The sequence below is a fragment of the Syngnathus scovelli genome, chromosome 19 (genome assembly GCF_024217435.2).
Source record: "Syngnathus scovelli strain Florida chromosome 19, RoL_Ssco_1.2, whole genome shotgun sequence".
NCBI classification, from domain to species: Eukaryota; Metazoa; Chordata; class Actinopteri; order Syngnathiformes; family Syngnathidae; genus Syngnathus; species Syngnathus scovelli.
The window spans coordinates 2,810,681-2,817,757 of record NC_090865.1 but is presented as its reverse complement, the minus strand read 5'-3'; positions in this window follow the sequence as shown (position 1 = coordinate 2,817,757).

Below are 7,077 nucleotides of genomic sequence, written 5' to 3'. Positions count from 1 at the left end.
CAAAAGCGTGATACAAGCCCTGCAAAGCCACGCTCCTCTTTAGATTTCTCCCTTTCTCTCCCTCTCTCACCCCTTTTTTTTTTTTTTTACCCCTTGCATATATCCCCCAAACAAGCCCATGCACCAGCAGCCCCGCTCGGCCGTGTGAGCTCCGTCTCCGCCTGGCTTTCCCACGCCGGCTGAATGTGGCCTGACCCCCTTCAGAGAGGTTTGACACGGAGCGGGGACATTTCCGCATTCCTCCCCGACTACAAAGGCACACCACCTCCTCTTTGCTCTCCCCTCGGCCTCCTCAGTGCTTTACCATTCATAGTACTCCACGCCGGCGGGTTTTGTCTCCCGTGTCAAACTCGGGAGCGCCGCAGGGGTCGGGGCGGGGCGAGTGGAGGTTTATTGGATGGACGGCCACACTATCTATCTCCCCTTGCAGCCATTGAGGAGCTCCTGCTGCTACAATGCTTCACCCAGGGTGCAATGTGCAGTGCTCAACCTGGATGGTCCCAAAAGGGTCAGGTTCAAGGCCCCGGGGGCTTGATCTCTGATAGGGGGGGGACTCCTCTGCTCCGGTGGTCATTTGGACTAGTATACAGTACGTTATGCAACAGTAGGAAAGTTGTGTCAAAAACCGTGGTCCAAGCAGAAGTAGAGCACACGTAAAAGTGAAAATACGCTCCAAAGTTGTTTTTTTAAAACCAAGGGCGAGCCAGTGTAAACGCACACTTTTATCCCTGTGTTTCTCAAACTTTGTGCACCAAGTACCACCTTAAAAAATATTATCTGCACTAATCTATAATGACCAACATAAAGCAATCTCGTGGCCTAAGTGTTCATCAAGATTCAGGCAAGTTGCTTGATTGATTTCTTATAAGGAGTTATTATTGGAAAAGACAGACGCAAATGTGCCAATTACTGTATCTGTGGAAATTTACAGTTTTTGTCACCATTGTTTGTGTGAAATCCATTTTGAGAGCCATCCCCCAGCTTGAATATATTAGCATGATCGCCTCTTTTCTTGGGCTGCAAAACAAACCAATTATATTCGCTGTGTGTGGCAAAGAGACCTTAAAACATTTATGCAAACACATGCTGAAAGTGAGTGTTGGATATCATTTCCCACATCATCTACGATGGCAGTGTTTGACAAAGTCATATATTTTGTATCAACTTTCCACAGTCTGTGTTTATCTAGTGAAAAGGAATCACTTTTTGGAGAGGAGGGCGGGACAAGACAGTCATTTGGGAGCACACTGTCTGTTTTATCTTCATCATTCATTTTTGAGCACGTCAAACCTTTGGAATTGGCAAATATATTGTGGATGATGTGTCTGTCTTGTTTTTAGTGGACAGAACAAACCAAACCACAAACTCAAAGCTCCTCCAAAATGTGCTCCAAGTGTACATAAATCCACAGAACAAGACTTGACAGAAGTTGCAATCTGAAAGAAAGGAAAAGTCATTCTAATGAAGGCGAAAGTGTGTCTGGTCAGTCAAAATCTGTCAAAAAATTGAAAACGCTCCCATAAACACTTATGAATCACGGTGCAAGTTGCTGCAAGGCCTCGTCTGGCAAATAAACTCCGTGCTGTGAGAATCTGCCACTGGCGTCCCTCGCATAGAGGAATGCTGCTTGACAGAGCCACGCCTTTAGATTTGATATAAATTGTAATTTGAAAAATGTGCTGCGTGTACATTTTCACCAAGTCAGCATCATATCATTTGATACATGCTGCATTGCTGCGATGTACAAAAAAAAAAAGATTATATATACATACAAAAACATTCCGATAAAAATACCCCCTACTTCATCATCCTAAAGGAGGCACATTTACGATAAGTTTATTTAGCCAAATAAGATGGAGGGGGCGGCCATTTTGCCTCGTTCCACCCGCTGTCAACTAAAAATGACATCACAGTAATTTTGCAAACAACACATGAACCAACCAAAAGTAGTCCCTCTCACTTTTGCACTTCGCAAAGGTCATAAAAAGTCATCGTACTTGCATTGAAATGTGCTACAGCTGTCACTTGAACGAATTTCCAAGAGCAAGTGGACAAGCGCCAGCTAAATCACAGCGCAAACACACTATATTTGCGTTTCTATGTGTTTGATTGTATCCCTGCATGTTTTTTTTTTTTTTTTTGGAGTGTGCGTGTGGCAGCTGCTCATCAGCTCAGCCAAGAGAGAATTACAAGCCTCCCATGGGGGGGGACCAGTGAAGCCAACAAGGGGCAGGTGACTCGCAGTCGCTCCCAGATCTCCTTACACACACGCGCGCACAAATACGCATGCGCGCACATGCATACAGACAACAGATGAGCTCGATTGTGGGCCCGTCGGGTTTGGAGAGCGGGGGTGTCGCTGCCACAGGTAGAGTGAAAAGCCTCGAGGCCCACAGCTGTCACGTCTGAAGGTTGTGTGATATTTGATTCCAACAAAAAAAGCGTTTGAGCAGGCTCATTCGATTCCAAGATGCCAGCCGAGCATCCTCGCTTTTTATGTTCCTCTCACTTGATTCCCCCTCTTCCGCTTTCTTGTCAAGCCAGGCTCTTGTCCCGAGTGTGTGGCGCGCTGCGTACGTAAAGCCCCGTCTCTCTTCTTCCCTTGTCCTTGTCCCCGACACAGGCCCCCAGACACAAGCCTCTTTCTGTTAGCCCATCGCTATGACAACCAAGCCACTAGCTTGAGGAGGCGACATAAAAACCTGCTCTTTTGCGAGGGACACAGGAGCACCTGCCGCCTCCAGAGATGGGGAGGGCCAAAGCTGGACACACATGTAGACACAAATCCACGTGGTCACTAAGGCCACACACATATAAAGAACTGTACACGTCTACAAAGATCGACACGGAAGAATTAAACAAGACAGGCAAGACTGCTTCCTTCTACTAAACCGGCTGCCCTCTTTGAATGAGATAATCAAAGGGTGTGGAATATGGCGTGAACTAATTATCCAATATTATTCTGGTTGGTCAGGTTTCAGGTTCAATCTTAAATAACTGCGGCGAGGTAGTTGAAATAAATCTCAAATTTACTCCCGTCCATGGCTTGAATGAGTACAAATTATTTGGAGCGTTTGAAGGGGAGGCAGTGTTTTACTTTTTAGCAGGCTGCATCACCATGGTAACCCATGTCGCAACCCCAAATCCTTCAAGTCTAACCACTTGGTAACCGTGTTAGAAATATCTCGCAACACTCACTGGCCACTCATTGTTGTCATAACAAAAATATACAAACTTGCTTATTGATGGCTTATTTTTAAATGTGATTTTCCTATTTAGAGCAAAAGCCACTATAATTACGCTTGGGTCTGAATGTATATTGGAATTGCGGAGAAAATCCAGATGTCCACTGAAGTTCCGTGTCTTTAATTATTTAAACAAAACCAGGGTCCTGTCTAAGTCAACAATATGAACTGTTTGACCCCAGGAATAAATGATAATTCCATCCTCTCCAGTGGAACACAAAGACCAGATGTTAAATGTGCGTTTGGGCTATTGTTAAGCGTGAAAAAAGGAATTAATCGTGTCATCCGTTATATAAGGAGTCGAAATCCCCATGAACTCAATCAACAAGTGTCAGTTTAATAAGCTGAGGCTGATGGCTGGCGCCCTCCTGTTCCAGGCGGAATATTCTGGAGGGACTGGCAAAAGAACCTTCAGGGCTTCGCTGCTGTTCATTAAGAGTATTAATGATTAACTGAGAGTGCTATTGTCCCCTCGGGTCCAGCTGTCCTTCCACTGCCTGATCCACTTGGATGCCTCTGGGCCATGGAACTCTATTCATGTGTTTAAGTGACAGCTGCTCCTTCCTCACTGTGTGCTTGTTCAGTCACCTGCAGATGCTGCTAAACAATGAAGCAACGAGGAGATGATAGAAAAGATTGCTAGTTTAGTAGGTGATGAACGTGATTATGTCAAAATAAAAAGATGTGTGCAGGTGCTGAATGATGGAAAGAAACTGGACCAACTAGGTCACCATTGTTTTCTATATTTCACACATCTTGCCTGTGCATTCAAAATGCCTCCGTCTTATATTGCAGTCAGATATGCTTATCCACTCATCTCTTATTTTCTTACGGGAACTATGGTATCTCATATCTGAACAACGTGCTGGTGGGAACCACTAAGATCCATGTGGGCAGACCTCCAGATGTGATGTCAGGCTTTGGAAGAACACCGGACACGCTGCACGCTTTTCCTCCACGAGTCCAGTGACGTGAACCTTTGCAGTTCTCCACGAGTGGAAAAATGGCCGAAGCGATTCCTTGACGCGTCTCACATTTTACTCAAAGGTGTTCTCGAAGGCCCGCTTTTCCAAACTCTTACTGGTGGCAAGTACAGCGTTGTTTTCCCTTATCCCGTGTTTTACGATAGTGTGAAGCATAAAGGACAAGCACAGACCTGAGCCAAGGGAGTCGTGATTTTCAGCCTCTTGTGTGTCTTAGCAGCCAGTTTATTGCAGGAGTCGAACATAGAGGTGGCTGTGTCCATTCAACTCTTTATGCATGCACGTGCAAGCAGCCACACAAACACATGCCCTCAGACACCAGTGGAGTTTGTGGCATTTGCACCGAGGTAAACATTTTTCGGAGATGTGTGTGTTGGATGAAAGGCATTTTGCCTTTCTCACTCGGCGGGGGAAATTAAAGAGTCCACGCTGCGAGGGAATAAAATGTTCACTTTCATTTCCATGCCCGCGGTGAATGTTAACTAAGACATTGGACACCCTTCGTGTCTGGAGTTGACAAATTTCATATTTAAAGGCTCGGCTGTTTCCTCATTTGCTCCACGTTTCGCACAGATTGAGTGTTACACCTGCTGTAAGTGAGCGCATTTGTTTTCTTCACAGAACCTGGCGGGCAAAATGAACGAACGTCAACAACACGAATCGCTGCCAACCGCCGTTACGACTCACGTGTGACTCGGAATGAATACGCAGTCGTTCGTACGATTGAAACGTAGCCTTAGCTTTACATTGACAAGAAGAGGATCTGGCTTGCAGACAACAGGATTTGACATTGGCTCACTTCCTGTCATTGACTGCGGGTCACATGGTGAGTGCGTGGGCGTTTGATAATGGAATGCGTTAAAAGGGTTAGGCTCTTTCCACCAGACGCGGTGTCACATGCACACAAACACTACAGCTGTGTGTGTGTTATATTCTCCAAAGAAGTGAAACTCACTAACGTCTGCTTTTGTTTCCCATTCACTGCGTATTGACAAACATATGCACTTCTAAAATTCGAGATTATTATGAATGAAGTTCTCTTCCTGTTTCGGTTCATGAGAACAAAGGAGCCGCTTCGTCTGAGAGAGATACAAAGGTTGAACGGTGCGGCGGTCAACAAAGAGTCATTCCGCAGCAAACTTGAGTGCAGGGCATGTACACACCCACGCGGTGCACAACATGTACATCCAGCATTCCCAGTTTCCTTCTGTTCGGAATCTTAGCGTGTGAATGGAACTTTGCCATCCAATCAAATCACTCACATAGCACGCAAACATGTCCGCCCCTTTTCTTTGCAGCCTTGCTACTTCTGTTAAATCTCTTTTGCAAAAGCAAAAAACATTTTAAGTGGTAATCAGAAACCGCTCATGGACAACCTCAAAGGTTCGCTTTCGCTTTTCAGTGAAGACTTTCTGATAACGTGAAGGTGTTTGCAAATGTGCTCGGCCTCTCAGGGAGAATCAAAGTCCGTTTGTTAAAACCACCCAGCGACGTTTATCTTCTATATACCACCCAGAGACAAAAATAATGTGAGCCTGTGGGCCAATGACACCCCGTGCGGCCCCACTGTAATGACTGCACCACACTTGCACACACACACAGACACACACACACACACACACGTGCCAATGGTGTGGCCTTGATGTGGGCTGCTGTGCTGTGTCTGCTTTGAGTGTCTGCAGATGGAGGCCAAGGCTTCCAGTGAGCAGGAATGATGGCGATGGAGAAAAAGTTTTTAGCTCCTAGGGACTCAACCACTAAAGATTTCTATGTGATGAAAATCAATTAATTGATGATGTGACGAATGGAAAAAGGGGACATTTTTAAGAGGGCCCCCATTCGAGGCGGTTCGTGACTCAGCTTTGGCGCCCCGGTTCTTGGAGAGTCGTCACGCCGGGTCACATTGTGTTACATCTGATAAACAATCGTGTGGTTGTTGGGAGAATCCAGAGTTTAACGTGAATTTAGAATTTCTTCCAATGCAACTATGGTGACCATATATTGTTCTGCTTCTTCGTCTGTCACTCTCTCGAAGTCAAAAGATCACATCCTTATGTTTCATTTGTGTTCCTCAATATCCTTCCTTCTTGTCGAATAAGTCGTGATATCGCATTGTCCGTACTTCTTGAAATTAGCTGACGTCAATAACAAATAACCTCAAACTGATGCAAGTATTTTTTACAATCACATGATCCGCGCCGTATAAGAATACAATACAGTGTAAATAATAAACGAATAGGCTTAGCTGACAAAATGTAGCATGAACTAACACTGATAAGCTGCCATGATGATTTGGTGGCTGATTTTGTTCGATCGGGATGATGCAAGGACTCCATCTATTGGTTAAGTTGCAACTCGCAGCAAAAAAATGCTAAACAATTAAGCCCATAATAACTCCAGTCTTGTTTTCTGCTTGAACTTTTTCCGAATACTGTACACTAATAACATGAGAGATTTATGATGGCCTGGAAACCTGGAACCTTTCAAATGCTAAAAAAAACAAAATAAATAAACCAACACTAACCCCTTAAATTACGTAGTACTCTAAGTACACTGCTCAAGTGTGTGAATGTTTGTGTGAGTGCATTATATAAACTGATTGTTTATTTTCTCTCCATGGTGCTATCACCAAATGCGGCGTTCATTTGCGCTGCCAACAATGGCTTCGTTCTTGAGTGCCAAGTTTCAGCACATATTCAATGACAGGGCTGGCCGTCACAATTTACCACAGCCATGTGCTCTACGTATCTTTCTGTCTTTTGATATTTTCATTTCCTGAGGGGACGAAAAACTATTGTCAAGCCACATATCTCTTTCAGCTTGACGACTTAATTTAGAAATCAGTTCGA